The sequence below is a fragment of the Ursus americanus genome, chromosome 23 (assembly GCF_024610735.1).
Source record: "Ursus americanus isolate L20-20 chromosome 23, mUrsAme1.1.p, whole genome shotgun sequence".
Lineage (NCBI taxonomy): Eukaryota > Metazoa > Chordata > Mammalia > Carnivora > Ursidae > Ursus > Ursus americanus.
The window spans coordinates 10665309-10682005 of NC_142149.1; the positions used below are offsets into that span (position 1 = coordinate 10665309).

A 16697-nucleotide genomic window follows, 5' to 3' on the forward strand; every position below is an offset into this window, starting at 1 on the left:
AGTGTTTGACTAATACTTTAAGCTCCTATTAAGATTCTAGATTTTCAAATTACTATCAACAACCTTTAATACAAGTGTCTGATCTAATGGAAATGCTGACTGACTCTCAAGAGTCCTCATTATTATATTCTTATTGAATAAAAAATTTGTAATATGAATGTTCAGTGTTTCAAAGCAGTCACGGAGCCATATAGAGCTCCAGTGCGATGCTGTTTCAACCTTGCCCCAAAACCAAATTGAGTCTTAACCAGACATATTACATGAGCTGACTGACGAAGGACGTAGTATCTAGGAAAGAAAGAACAGAAGTGATTCCTGCCTAGTATTCACCCTATAAGCTGTTCGTGGTCATCTAGACAGTGTGTTAGAGCAAATAGTGAACAGCTTTGAGTCATTATATTAAATAATACGGGGGAGCACAAAAACGATTTCAAATTCTCTTAAGAGAGAAAATTGCAATGATGTCTAATCCAACACAAGCATATACTTTTTCTTCTCCTTCTACCATAATCAAATTGATTGATCTCCATCTCTGTAGACACACACACACACACACTCACATATACACACGCATGTGTATGTGTTTGTGCATTGCTGTCTCCCTCATACGACACTCGCTCATTTTCTTCTGTGGTCCTGCCCCATCTGGCTTCTGAAAATCTGAACAAGACCGAGCTCTACAGAAAGCCAGATAAATGTTCATGCTCCGTACGTGAGGTTCAAGTTACACTGAAATTTGGAACTCCTTTGCAACACTCCTAATCAATTCCATATTTAACCAATTGTTGATTTGCCTTATACAGGGTGAGTCCAAAAGAACTGCACCTTGGCCACCCAGATACCCAGATAGTTCACTTGGCAACTTCTTCCAGAGAGAATACCTCCAGAACCTCACGTTGGTACCACATCATCGTTTTCAACTTTGAAGGAATGAAGGATCTTGTCACGGCTGCCGTTGCGGTTGTCCGAAGTGATAGATTACAGAGGTGTCAGGGGTGGTTGATGCATGCCCTAGTGACATGAAAGGCACATATCAAACATGTATTAAATTATAGAGAGCTAGGGGCGCCTGGGTGGCTCAGTCAGTTAAGCGTCCAGCTCTTGATTTCGGCTCAGGTCATGACCTCAGGGTTGTGAGATTGAACCCCATGTCGGGCTCTGCGCTCAGCACAGAGTCTGCTTGGGGATTCTCTCTCGCCCTCTCCCTCTGCCTCTCCCCTAACTCATGCTTGCTCAAGCTCCCTAAATCTAAATCTAAAAAAAAAAAAACAAACGTAGAGAGAGAGCTGGGAGAATTTCTTTACAATGAGGGTTGTCAAATGATGGCCCATGCTCCAAATTCACTGTGCCTGCTGTTTCTGTAAATAAAATGTTATTGGAACACAGCTATGCCCATTCATGTAGGTATTGCCTGTGGCTGCTTTTGACCTACAACAGAGTTGAAATGGAGACCAGCTAGCCTGCAAAACCTCAAATATTTACTTTCTGGCCCTTAACTGAATGAGCGTGCAGACCCTCTTTGCAAATTGGTCTTGACTGCATGTTCCTCTAAACCCCAGTTACTAATTAATGCATTTCCAAAGGTGTTCAGTTTTTTTACAGTCACCCTGTGCTTGAATTGTTTCTCGTACAAAAGTCTTAACTCCACAATTATATTGTAAAGTCCTTGAGAATCCTCGTGAATACCCTGGAGATCTTACAGAGCACAGCAGGGGGGTCCAGAGCCAGCCTGTTCTAAGTATTTCTTGATGGACTGATTAAATCGAGCATTTCCTATAAGAATCATGAGTCTTGTAACATAAGAAGTATCAGCTCTCAGTTTTCCTGGAGTATCTCTGCCTTTCCATCTATTTTCCTTTTCCTGCACATCTCTCAGCATGTTCAAATGCCAGATGTTTAAATACTAGGTCTATGTACCAAAGAAGGATTAAGAAAAATCAAAATATAAAATACAGGCAATGCCAGCTATAAAACATTACATCTCACAAATCTTTTTATCCCAGGAGCCCAAAAGAAAAGAAAAGAGAGAAGCACGCTGGTTTCTTATATCCCATTTTAAAAAGTACTAGACCCTCATTAAGACCTACAGTTATGACAAGCGTGGCATGGGTTAAGAAAATGGAAAAAGTATGATCTCTGTTCTGAGAAACTTAAAATCCTGTGGGTAATGTTAGTAACATTTTTATAATATTTCAAGGTTTACAGGCGCTTTCCACATCCACCATATATCATTTTATCCTTACAGAGACACTGAAGTGGGTTGTCCCTAAATCCCGGTTTATCATCATCATCTCATGTTGTTGCTTTACTTGGACAAGATGGGAAAACATGTGATTTAAAACTGTCTGGTTGCAGATGTAGAAACTTGGCTTCCGATCCCTAGTCTCTTACTTCAGCTATCCGGTCTCGTCTTAAGCTAGGTAGCTTGTAGTCAGTGCCCTAGAAATTGTACCTTCTTCAGGTTAAGACTCATTCGGTAACATTTTGCCCCGTTTTTGTATTAGTTATTCATGGGACAAGCTCAGCTCAGGACTCGAAAGCCCACAATAAATCCGTGTATCTCCTTTACACTCTGTACCGTAGCCAACGCACTGTGACGATTCAGTAAATCCTGTGCTATGTGAGAATGAGTTAGAAACACTGATATTGGACAGTGTTGTGCCCTTCAAGGCTCCTTGATCTGTTTACATTGATATTAATAGATGGTTCTGGGCTTTAGTCACAGACCTGAATAATTCCGGTCATACTGACCTGCTGCACTTCGTTAAAAACTATAAAATATTCTGGGAAATATTTTAGATAAGCGATCTATGCAAGTTACAGAGAAAGTTCAACAGTTCACAGAATGTTAAGAAGCTATCTGAACTACACAGCGCTATAGAAATAATTATAGGGAGTCAACATACTAAATCAGCTTTTTCTTAAATTGTTCCATTTGGAGTAGAGTCCAAAGGAAATGCTGTATTGCTAACAGCATACGGCAGATAAGTTGAAAATACTGCTAATTCTCCTTATGTCCGTTCCTTTGAGGTGGTAGACTCATGATTTTGTTTCTGAGCCAAATTCCTAAAAACAGTGGGTTCTATATAGTTGTTCAATTAGTCTGTCTTAGAACCAAATAGGGTTTTATAAGTATTGTATAGTATTAGAAAGTAGCAATTTGAGAATATAATGAGTGTCTGATGGTGTTTTATAGATTGGGCTTCCTACCATAAAGAGGGTTAAGGCGAACCTCTTCATGGTGCAATAGTGTGAGCCCCGAGCTCCATGGACTCTGTAGCCTACAACATAAGGAGTAAAACAGCAGAGGTCGATTAGATTGTACCTCCTGCCTCTGGAACTGTTTGGAAGTCTCCTTTAGGGCTCCTTTCTATCAGCCTTGCTTTACTGACATTTAGGTGGGAAATGAAGAAATCTAAAAACCGGCACATTTGCAAAAGGCAACCAGAGATTTCCATTTTCCAGGGCCTTATTTATCCTGCTGTTTCTGGATTGTTCGAATCCAAATAAATATCAAGTGCATGTATTAAACAGTTTTGGGCATATTGCCATCTGGCACTGAGTAAATTTTGAAATGCTGGTGGATATTTCAAAGAAAATTGCAGAAAGCGTTGTGTACAATTTTCTTAAGCTGCTTTCCGTGCGATCTATGATTTTGGAAGCTCAGTCTACAGGTTTTTAATAGGCATGTGGAAGATTTTTTTTTAAATACCCAGGTAATGCTTTATGAAAAGATAGAATGCTTGGCTCCTAATTTTTAATGACTCATTAATTTTCTGTAAAGTAGAGTTTCTCATAGTAGTTATTTAAGATGTGCTATGTAAAAAAATGTCTAAGGATGTATGAATTTCATAATATTAGTTCTTACCCTGTCTTAATGAGATAGCAAACCGAAGTGTATCTGGGTTTGAAGTTAGGGCAGCTGTATATTCACAATAAATGCTCCCGGCATTATAGGTAGGTTCATGAAAGAAAGCAGAATATATATTTTTTCAAGATTCACTTGAGAGAGAGAGAGAGTATGTGCATGCAGGGGGGAAAGGGGCAGAGGGACCAGGAGACAAGCAGACTCCCCACCAAGCGGGCGAGCCTGACACAGGGCTGGATGTCACAACCCTGACATCATGACCGGAGCCAAAATCAAGAGTCAGGGGCTTAACTGATTGAGCCACCCAGGCACCCAAAGCAGAATATATTTACGACATCTAACTATCTTCTAAACTAAGATAAAGTTATTATAATTCACAGGGTGTGAGCAAAAACCACCTCAGATGTAAAATATATTTCTCTATTTAGTCCTGTATCTGTAAATATCTATTTCTTTCTTCATCAACATTGGGGGGGGTTGACGTTAATTCAGATTTTTTTTTTTTAAAGATTTTATTTATTTATTTGACAGAGATAGAGAAAGCCAGCGAGAGAGGGAACACAAGCAGGGGAAGTGGGAGAGGAAGAAGCAGGCTCATAGCGGAGGAGCCTGATGTGGGGCTCGATCCCATAACACCGGGATCACGCCCCGAGCTGAAGGCAGATGCTTAACCGCTGTGCCACCCAGGCGCCCCTTAATTCAGATTTTAATCTAGTAAGCTGAAGGCAGTGTTTTAGTTTGCAAACTGAGAACCCTCACTGTCACAATTTTAAGTGACCTGATTTATATGATGTTGACTTAGGAGCAATACCAGGGTGAAACTAAAATTGTTACGAGCGATTCTCTGTTATATTTAAAATTAACAGAGGCACAAAGTTTTCCAAAACATGACTAAAATAAGATTGTACCTCTTTGGATGCTACCAACGTATTAATACACCTCCCAACTCAGAGGCATAAAGCCGTGTTCTAGAAAGATGTTTAACGAATTCGACCTCAAGTCTTTATATAACCAATGGTCACGGACTATTTTTCAAGGACAGGGGTGACTCTGAAATATGGAATTTATTGGCTGGTGGTGCTCTTCAGGAGCCCTTCTACATAATATGGTTCCTATGTTTTGTTTCAAACCCGTTTTTGATAATGAATCAACAGATGTCACATGAAAAAATGATTCTAAGGATTCCCACTAGCTATTTTCTCAGCCATTCACATTTAATTTAGGAAGGGAATTTGAATTAGCAAATTAATCCCTATCCTACCTGTTTTTAAAAGTTTATATTAATAGAAGAGTCAGCTATGATGAATATTTGTTAAAGTCAAGTGTGCTATTCAAAGCTGTTTAGGTTGGAAAAGGCAGAAAAATTCAGAATGATATTATATGGAAATATTTCACGAGAATTAGCAGATATGGTCGGACGTAGATCAAAAGAAAAATCAAAGGGAGTCAGATAAATAATTTGGAGTGTATTTTATCTACTTATAACGTATACCTCGAATACCAAATTCATACATAAAAAAGCAAAGTAATCGACTTTGAATTAATAAAATAACTCCAGGTCTATTTCATAGAAAATGATGGTCCCTGCCTCATCTAGGAGTAGATAAGTGTGTCTTAGCTGTACTTATAAATCACCCTTCTTTCCCCTCAACTGAACAGTTGACGATTGAGGACTGAAGTCACATGAGCTGCTGAGATGCCATTCATTGTGGTCTAGGCTATAAATAGTGTGATTTAGGCTGTAAATACTGAGAAGAATTAGGTGCAATAAAAGTTCACGTAAATGTGAATTTTGGCTCTTGTTGTATGTTGAGAGGACTCTGGTAGAGAGAGTCAAGTGTCAAATACCAAGAACATAGCATCAGCAGATGGCAGTTTTCCTCTCTAATATCCCATGGAAGCAGATACATTGATACAGCTCTAGCCCTTGTTTCCATCACCAAGTCAGTTTCCATTATTGGCTAGTTGTTCATAGGTATAATTTGATGACACCAGACCTGTGTAAGTTGACCATAATTGTGAAGGGATTATAGCACAGACTCTGAAGCCAGACAGCCTGGCTGGGTTGGACTCCTGGCTCTTCTAATTACAGTTGACCCTTGAGTAACACAGGTTTGAACTGCACAGATCTACTTATTTGTGGAATTTTTTTTCAATGAATACAGTCCAGTACTGTAAATGTATTTTTCTTATGATTTTCTAAATACTTTTCTTTCCCTTACTTTATTGTAAGAATACAGTACATAATAAATGTAACATGCAAAATACGTGTTAATCAACTCTTTATGTTACCTGTAAGGCTACCAGTCAGCAGTATGTCATTACTAGTTAAATTTGGGGGGAGCCAAAAGTTACTCATGGATTTGCCTGAAACTGATGTAACATTGTGTGTCAGCTACACTCAAATTATAAAGAACTTCTACAACTCAACACCCAAAAAGCAAAGAATCCAATTAAAAATGGGCAGAAGACGTGAACGGATGTTTCTCCAAAGAAGACATCCAGATGGCCAACAGACACATGAAAAGATGCTCAACATCACTCATCATCAGGCAAATGCAAATCAAACCACAATGAGATATCACCTCACACCTGTCAGAATGCCTAACATCCTAAACACAAGAAATAACAAGTGTTAATGAGGATGTAGAGAAAAAGGAATCCTCGTGCACTGTTGGTGGGCATGCAAACTGGTGCAGCCACTGTGGAAAACACTATGGAGGTGCCTCAAAAAAATTAAGAGAACCACCCTACGATCCAGTAATCTCACGATTGGGTATTTACCCAAAGAACACAAAAACACTAATTCAAAAGGATATGTTCACCCCTATGTTTATTGCAGCATTATTTACAATAGCCAAACAGCCAAATAATGGAAGTAGCCCAGGTGTCCATCCATAGATGAATGGATAATGAAGTTGCGGTATACATACACCACGGAATACACAATGGACTATTATTCAGCCATCACAAAGAATGAAATCTTGCTATTTGCAACAACATGGATGGAGCTAGTGAGTATTATGCCTAAGTGAAAGAAGTCAGTCAGAGAGAGACAAATACCATATGATTTCATTCATATGTGGAATTTAAGAAACAAAATAAATGAACAAAGGAAAAAGAGAGAGAGAGACACAAACCGTGAAATAGACTCTTAACTATGGAGAAAAAACTGATGGTTACCAGAGGGGCAGTGGGTGGAGGGATGAGTGAAATAGGTGATGGAGATTAAGGAGTGCACTTGTCAGGACGAGCATTGGGAGATGTATGGAATTGTTGAATCACTAAATTGTACACCTAAACTAATATAACACTGTATGTTAACTACACTGGAATTAAAATTTAAAAATCTAATAATATTTTTTATTTGAAAAAATGTTATTCGTAGATTTTCAATTGGGGGGGTGGCGGTTGGTGCCCTTGACCCCCATGTTATTCGAGGGCCAATCTATACTAGTTCTGTGAATTGGGCAAAATAGATCACTTCTCTATGCCTCAGTGTCCTACAGGTAGAAAGGCAACGATAACAGTACCTACCTCATGGGGTAGTCGAGAAGATTAAATGAACTAATAGACTTAAGGCTCTAAGAAGAGTGCCCGGCCCATGATATATGCTCAGTGGCTATAAGGTATTGAGGCTTTTGGTTATCTTTATTACTATTAAATTTCTCAGCATTGGCTCCTTTCTTGAGAACGAAGATACTGTATGTAGAGTGGAAGTAAATTGGGATATAAGAACACTCCTCCTCGCAAGTGATAAAGGCAAGAAGAAAGCTTTGAAATTAGAGAAAGGTTACCACCAACATAAAGAAATGTGAAAAGAAAAGCTTAGTTTAATGGAAGGGAAAGAGAGAAGAAATATTTTTATTACTGCAGCAAATCAAAACACTGTTGGATGCTTGTTAAGAGGAAATGGAGGCCATATGGAGAAAACCATTCCATTCCACAGCGGGGAATGGATTTAAAAGACAACTGAATAGCCCAGGCATGAATTATGTAGGCCTTCGGCCATGTAATGTCATAGATTAACAAAGCAAACAGCAGAGGGCATAGTAGTAGTTAATGGGAGGTGGAAAGAGTCATCAGGCTTCAATGGTCAGTTCTTAAGACGGGGTTTTCCTTATTAAAGAAATATACTGATAACAGTATTTTAGTTCTTTCCAATCATTTGCATATGCATTAGGACCTTACTATTCTAAATCCTTTCATTTCCTTTAATCTCTATATTTCTTATATTCATTGTGTTTGTATGAACTTTTCTACTGTAACCATTACTAATGGGGCTGCCTTTCTGCTAATTAAGTTGTTAATTAACTAAAGTAGCTCAGTTTTAAAATTTATATTAGACATATTTTAAAAATCAAAATGTTTTCCCTGGGACTTAGTTGGCTGATAATTAAATCAAGAAGAGGCGTGAGCATGTATGGGAGGTGTTTTTTTATTATTATTATTATTATTATTATTATTATTATTTAAAAATGGAGCAATTCTTACGAAAGATTTATTCATTGATTGTATGTTTGAAATAATTTGGAACCTCTCCAAAATGATCTACATGAATTGTTTGGAACTAGGCAGGGGTAAGAGGAAAGGACCAGAAGACAAAATTAGGTAATTTTTTTATCTGGAAGAGTTAATTTCCATCATGAGTTTTAAAATACATGTAGAAAATAACTGTTCTTCCTTTATCAATGTTAAGAGAAGTCCAGACATGAAAAATCATCCAGTAAGAATCTTCAGAAGCTCCAAAGGGTAGGTACAGAGACCCTGAGGCTTTCATTAGTGTTCAGAAATTTTAAAGAAGTCCAACCTACCAGTAGCATGCTCTGTTGCTTTCGTTCCCCAATATTAGTGTCAGCTTTTGCAGCTATTATGGACTGTGAAGCGACACGTTCAACTTGACTAAAAATGTATACGTTTAACCTTTTAACTTTCATTTATCTGGGTGAATTATTTTAGGAATTTATGATCCATGCTGGTTTCGAGTAGATAGTTAAGTGAGGAAATAAGGTATTTTTTTAGATCTTGTGTTCCCCATGACAGATTCCTTCAAAGAAAAAAAAAGTTTCTGTAACAAGTGCCGAGCAAATATCTATCAGTGTGCCTTCCAAAAAATGAATTGCGCCTCGTGTCTTAAAAACAGCATTTTAAAAATAAGTCATAAGGGAGAGGAAGAGCTGAGCTGTGGTAGATGATATTCTAGATAGCTCTTCAATCAATTTGGTATAATGCTTTTGGAGGCAGAATAACGAGTAATATGAAATCATTTTTCAAGATGCTATATGTGTGCTCTTTGTTCTATTTCTGTATTCATTGGCACAGGCAATTTATACAGTGCACTTGGAATACTCCAAGAACAAAGACCAATTTCCCTGAAGGTGATGAGACTCTTGAATTTTACCAATGCAAAAAAAAAAAAAAAATGATTTTCCTGTTGTCCCATTTAGATAATGAAGTGTGCTAGATTCGGAGAGCCTCCACGTTGAGCCTCAGAAATCATGCCCACCATGTATATTTTTTCTTCCGAGATTCAGAAAGTAGATGTAGGCAGTTCTTAACAAGCATTGACAAGTAGTAATTATCAGTGAGTGTTGTGAAAGATGGAGGGCTGAACGGATCCAGACATCAGCTTCTGCACATGAGTATCTTTTATTCTTGGGGAAACAGGTATCCAATTGATCTGTTGATGATCCTTCAAGTAGGTTTCAGGATCGGACGGGATCTCTGTGTGACTGCAGTCAACCACCCACCTGTTGTCTTCAAATGAAAGGGAGGAAAAGGTCGAATAAGGACAATTTATTAATCCTTCTGGTACCTGGTAGCCATTTTGCTTGTTTTGTTTTACTTCGGGGGGATGTGCAGGGCTGAGAGAGGTGCCTCACATCTGGACCCCCTCCTGGGATGCTGCCCCGGACCATGGCATGCATTGGAGCACCGAGTATCCCACTGGAGGGGAATCCAACGTTCAGAAGTAGCCCTGTAGCTTTGCTCATCGGATGCTCCCTTCGATGTGGACACGCGTGGTTTTGTTTGTTCTCTAAGTGTACCAGCAGTGCCAGAGAACTGCTTCCCTCACAGAGTAGGTAGGAATAGTGTCCGTGTGATGAAATGCTCATAGTTCTCTGACAAAAAAAAATCCAAGGTGGAAATCCGGGGATTGCAAGAAGCCCAGAAATTTTACAGCTTTCCTCCCTCCCTGTTCATGAAACTTAACCTGAATGCACAGGACGTGAGGATCGGTTGATGACTCTCTCCCTGCGCTTCCCCTGAAGGTCCCCCATGTTTGGGGGCACATGCCTGCTTAAACTTGTTTCTTCACATTCCACACAGAGGGCAGGGTTCTGAATGTGTACACACTACCCTTACTCAGTTTCATGTTATGTAATAGCTGTGAATGCCCTCTTGTGCCTGCGGATAGTAGAAAACGAAGCCTTGATAGAATGCTGACCAAAAAGAAAACCTTTGGGCACCCTCTTAGTATTTAGGCACAGACAGAAAGGCAATGTTGCGCATTTTGCTAAAGCCCGGGATCCCATGATAAGATCATAGGAGAAAATCAAGACAGGAAAGGGTTTGAGTTCATGAACCTCTCTTAGACCTGAGTGTGAAAAATAAAGGCTGGTTTGAAAGTTTTAATTTGTTCTATCAGCCTAAGAGTTGGAATGTTCACTCTCAGATTCTAACTGCTCAGAAACCGACAGGCTTATTCAGATATATCCGCCTCTAGGAGTCTAGGACTCCTCCTCATTCGATGACTAGACTGTGAGAACCTTCATTGGGACTCCAAGAATGCTTTTAGGTCAGCCAGTGGGAGGCTTAGTTATAACTTCACAAATGGTCCACACAGATGAAGGGGGCAAAGCAAGAACACAGAGATCTGGCAGTCAACCCCTTGCATTCTGACTCCATTTAATGGAGTTTTCATTCATTCATTCATCCATCCATCCATCCATCCATTCATTCACTCATTCTGCTTTGGAGGGAAGATGGAGTGGGGAGAAGAATGAGTTCGGGCATCCCACTTGACAATCTTGTTCTTCCGGAGAGGTTCCCATATCTGTTTTGCTGGTAAAATCACGTACAGCTCACTGTATTTAGATGGCTGGTGATCCTGGCCATCACTTTCTTAAAATTGCATTTGAACTTCCTTTTTTTATTATTTGGAAATCCGGGAAGCCACCAGTACCAATGGTGTTGTAGCTGAACTGAGCCTTGGGCCAAAGAAAGGCTAGCTGAGGAGTGGATGGGTGAGGGTCCCAGAAAACCCCCGGTTATAAGGCTAATTAATCTGTAGGTTCTTTCAATTGTATAATTTCTTAATATTCTTCTGTGTTCGAGGGTATATGCTTTTTTGGGTAAGTAGCTGGGTAGAAATGATAAACTAATGAAGAGCTGAGCATCTTCATGACATATCTCTTTGACTACGTTGATCTTTATCTCTGTGCATGTCAGCAAATCTGGCCTTCTCGTCCTGTTTCCTATCTCTAGGACAGGATTTCTCAATCTTCGCACTGTTGACATTTTGGACCAGATCATTCTTTCTTGAGAGGTGCTGTCAGAGACAGCAAATCTGGCCTCCTCCTACCAGGTATTTGTGGCAGCCCCCCAGTTGTCACAACCAAAAATGTCTTCAGACGTGGCCTTGGGGGCAAAATCGCCCCTGATTGAGAGCCAGGACTCTAGGGTAAACAGATTTTCCAAGACAGTCCCTACATTTTCCCAGCTCTAGGGCATGTCCTTTCACTCTCAAAGGTGTCATAATCTGGACAGGGAGTTAAGTGGTTCTCCCCCATTTACTCTGGTCTCAGGGAATCACAACTCCGTATTTCTAATTGCTCATGCCAAACTGAAGAAGTTCTCAACCCCTCTCATTTCCTGATAACCCTGACCGAACACTAACAGGTCCAGTTAAAGAAAACCACCTTCAAACCGTGTGCCGTGTCTAGCGTCTCTCTCCACATCAGTCCAAGCCACCTCTTCTCTTGCCCAGCAGAACGTGTGTCCCTCTTCAGGCTGTTCTCAGCACAGCTGCCAAAGCTGTCATGTCAGATCAGAAGTCAGATTGTGCCACTCCTGTGCTCAGAACCCTTCAGCGGCGTCCCATTCCACTCAGAGTAAAAGCCAAAATCCAGCTGTGTTGGCCTCTGCTATTCCTTGGACACCCTATCAGGTCCTGTCTCAGGGTCCTCAGGGCTTCCCTCTGTCAGTTCCTTCTGCCTGCCCCCACCTGCTCCCCCCACTCCAGATATCCACGTAGCTGCTCCCTTGTTTTTCAAGGTTTGTTTTTAAAGATATTATTTATTTATTTGAGAGAGACAGAGATAGCAAGAGAGGGCATGAGCAGGGAGGAGAGGGAGAAGCAGGCTCCCCACTGAGTAGGGAGCCCGACACAGGGCTTGATCCCAGGATCCTGGGATCATGACCTGAGCTGAAGGCAGATGCTTCACCGACTGATCCCCCCAGGCGCCCCTGTTTTTCGAGTTTGTGTTCTACTATCAGCAAAGCCTTCCCTAACCACCCTACTTACAGTCACCCCCCTCAATTGCTCTCCCTCGATTTATTTTGTTTCCATAACTCTTCTCCTTATCTGACATACTAAAATTTTACCTGTTTATTTATTTACTTACTCCCTAATTTATTGTGTGGCTCTCAGGGTGAGGATGCAAGCTCCGTGAAGGTAGGGATTTTTCTCTGTTTTATTTACGTTGCTGCGCTCTGGGCCTTTAGCAGTTTTCCGGGAAACACATAGTAGACACTCATTAAATACCAAAGGAGTGCCATCATGAATTTATTGAATGCTTACTTTCTTCTAGGCGTTGGGCTCGATACTGCATGTACAAAACGGAGTGTGGTCCTGCCGCTGCCTTCGAGAAGCTTACAGTCTAGTAGAGGATACGCACATGTGAACAGGTAAGCACAGCTGAGCGAGATGCTTGCAATAAAGAGAAAATTGCCAGGAGGTGGGCTAGAGGAATAGAAGGGGTTGGCGGAGTACAAGGGGACTGCAGTGGACTGAGGAGGAAATGGATGGGGGGGGCGGGATAAGACTTAAGATGCTCTTTCTTGCCGCCCTGTCTCCGTCCATCATCGGCCTCGTGCTACAGCGCAAATATAGTGTGAATGGCCACATAAAGCCATGGCACATGCTAGTGGTTCCGCATCCCAGACACCCACACTTGCCACGTGGAACGCCAACTCCTCAGCTTGCTATGGGAGGCTCGTCATACGTTGGCTTTCTGCCCAGATTTATCTGGTGCCACTCTCCTCCAAACTGCCTTTCTCACCAACGAGGCTGGTGGGAGAGGATGTGTTCTGGCCACACGGAGGCTGCTGCTTGCTCCTGGGATGCCCTGCCCCACTGCCTGGTCTCCCTGACAGGTTTCAGGATTCGGCTGCCATGCCGTAACCTCTCCGAAAGGCTTCCTTGATGTCACCTCCCATCTGGATGAATTGTCACACAAAAGGCCAGAGGCACCTGCCTCAGACAGCTTGGGCGAGCACATTTCTCAACAGAAGGAATCTATTAAGAAGATTTGAAGAACAGTGCAAAAAATAAATACCATCCCTCAAGACTGTGTTGTGAACTTTGAGTAATGCGGTCTGAGATGTACATTCCTGGAACAAGAAATGACAAACCGGTCAGAGATCGGTGTAAACAAGGAGACGGCATAGGCCCAGGGCCCAGACAATGAGAGAAGGGGAAGATCAGTACCTTTCGCAAAACATTTCCCTCATCTGCCTGAAGTTTAATCTGGGAAGGGAGAATTAAATTCTGGACCGCACCATGTTTATGACTACATATAATTGTATTTAAATGCATATAAAAGCAAAATGGGTAATACAGTAGAGTTTATTTAAGGGTTTGAGTTTCATGATTTATAAGTACTAATTCCTATTATCCTGATAAAGTTGTGGGTTGAAAGTCCCCATTCGAGTATTTTTAAAAATAAATGCTACCACCAGGTAGACCAGAGTGCGGTACAATCAAGGTTCAACCCGGGTCTGATCAGTTGGGTCCACAGCATGCTTTGTACAGTAGGATCTCTGGAGGACCTCTTACTCTTTGACTATTTCGTCAACAATCGAATAATTCGATATTTAATTCAATATCCGGTTGGACAATTCCATAGCCGAAGGTCTAAGTGTCAGGCATTGTTTTGATCCTAGACATTCTCAAGAACCTGTGAATTAAGTGTATTTTCTCCACTTCTGGATAATGAAGCAGGAGCTGAAGGAGATTTAAGACCTTCACCAGCCGGCAAGACAAGAACTCAAGATCCAAACCCAGTTCGTTTCAAAGCCAAAGCTCATTCTTTTTTTTCCTTGTTAAGATTATTTATTGATTTATTTATTCATTTATTCGAGAGAGAAAAAGAGACAGAGAGAGAGAGCGTGGGGAGGAGCAGAGGGAGGGGGACAAGCTGGCTCCTCGCTAAGCGTGAAACCCAATGCAGGGCTCCATCCCAGGATCCTGAGATCGTGACCTGAGCCGAAACCAAGAATCAGGCGCTTAACCAACTGAGCCACCCGGGCTCCCCAAAGCTCATTCTTAACTCGTATGCACATCTGCCCCTGCATTACATCAATGGGTGATTTCATTCTGGGCATTTGTGTCTGAATTGAGGATAGTCCTTTACATCCAATTTATACAGATTTTGATGGTAATCTGTGTATCGTGAATCTTGGTTAGTCACAGAAATTATTATTATTTTTTTTTTAAAGATTTTATTTACTTATTTGACAGAGAGAGACAGCCAGCGAGAGAGGGAACACAAGCAGGGGGAGTGGGAGAGGAAGAAGCAGGCTCATAGCGGAGGAGCCTGACGTGGGGCTCGATCCCATAACGCTGGGATCACGCCCTGAGCCGAAGGCAGACGCTTAACCGCTGTGCCACCCAGGCGCCCCTAGTCACAGAAATTATTTGTTCAGGTTGTAATTGTTACATCATCAGCTCATTTAGATTAAGCACCTGTTGTAGGTTGGACTGTACTCTCCAAAAGATACGTTCCAGTCCTAACCCCTGTGAATTTGACCTTATTTGGAAATAGGTCTCTGCAGATGCACTCAAACTAAGACTAGATCGTATTGGATTAATATAGGCCTTAATCCAATGACTGGTATCCTTATTGAGCAAGGGACATTTGGGCACACAGAAGACAAACAGGGAGAAGGCCATGGGACAACAGAAGCAGCAATGGGAGTGATGCAGCTAGAAACCAAGCAACACCAAGGACTGTGGACAGTCCCCAGAAGGAAGAAGCAAGGAAGCTTTAGAAGGAGCACAACCCCACCAACATCTTGATTTCTGGCTGCCAGAACTGTGAGACGATGAATTTCTGTTGTTTGAAGCCACGCCGTCTGTGGTCATTTGTTTCAACAGCCCTACTCTGGGTGTTGCATCACCCAGATCTGCAAGGTCCACATGGAATCACCATCTGCATGGGATGCAGCGAAGGAAGGAACGTGGCATCTGATGACCCTGGTAATCGGAGGACCCCCAGATCTCCACAGGTGTTTGCTGAGAGCCGCAGCCCAAACTAGGAAGGACTCTGCTGGATTCAATTCATGAGTATTTGCAAGACGCTACAACGGCATAAGGTCTAATCATGTCTACTGATACTTGAGGAATCAGTCTCCATAAGCTCAGGAAACTCGCACATCAAAGATTCTTTCCAGGGAAGTTCAGCTTTGAACGCCATGGAGTGACAGCCTACCCGGCCTGCCTGCAGATAAACTCTGAGCCAAACACCAAAGACAGCAAGCACCAGCAGGCAGATTTTGGAAGGCTTAAACTCAGATGGAAAGCTCCCCCTCTTCCTGGTTGGGCAAACCAGGAAAGGGGTCCGGGGCAATCAGAGCTTCCACAGAGTGAGGAGGGAACCCCAGAAAGGGTCTCATCACATGAGAGGTGGAGGACCCCAAAGTCAGTGTGAAAACCTGCCAAGTTTCTGGTTCACCCTGGCAACACACACGAGCAAAACAGACTGAAGTCAGTCTGAACTGAGAACCGAGGCACGACCCAACACAGGTGTTGACAGCTTGCAGTTAATTGCCTGCGAAAATGTAAATATCCACAATCTGGAGGAAAATAACAGAATCCACAATGTCCAGGTTACAATGCAAAATTACTCTACGTACAAAGAGCCAGAAAAGATGCGATCCATTTTAAAGGGAGAAGACAATCGGCTGATGCCAACTCCAGAATGACCGATGCGTTAGAATTAATCAGATTAGATTTAAAAGCAACTATTGTAACTATACTGAATGAGGCAAAAGAGAACAGGCTCACAGGGAATCAAAATATAGGAAATCTATAGAAATGTAAAAGAGAAACATATTTTTAAAGCATAAATCCAATATAAGATTATATTCCTATAATATAAATTCAAATATAAGATTTATTGGATGGGGCACGTGGGTGACTCAGTCGGTTAAGCGTCTGACTCTTGATTTTGGCTCAGGTCATGATCTTGGGGTCCTGGAATTGAGCCCCCCATCAAGCTCTGCACTTAGCAGGGAGTCTGCTTGAGGATTCTCTTTCTCCCTCTCTCTTTGCCCCTCCCCCTGCTCGCTCTCTCTTTCTCAAAAAAAAAAAAAAAAAAAAAAAAAAAGAACCAGGAACAGTTATAAGGGATAATGTATTATACTGTAGATATAGTACAATTATTTTCAAGGGTGAAGAATTGGGACTTTATGTAAAAAGTAGAATAAACTTGCTGATTTTCTTAGTGGTCTTAGGACCAAAAAAACTTAAAATCAGATGTTGGGTAGCTGAGGGAGAAAAAGAAACGGTAGATGAGATTGCTGGCTATTCACTATGGCTTACAGT

The 16697-nt window shown here is 41.5% G+C and overlaps 1 protein-coding gene across 2 annotated transcripts in view; it reads left to right on the plus strand.

Annotated features, from left to right (window-relative positions):
- The window catches only part of ABCA5 (ATP binding cassette subfamily A member 5), a 121790-nt gene that overhangs the window by 5376 nt on the left and 99717 nt on the right, over positions 1-16697 (plus strand). For both annotated transcript variants that reach the window (XM_087854175.1, XM_087854176.1), the window contains exon 2: positions 12682-12778. The gene's annotated coding sequence lies outside the window, so the exon portion shown is untranslated. The remainder of the gene's footprint in view (positions 1-12681; positions 12779-16697) is intronic.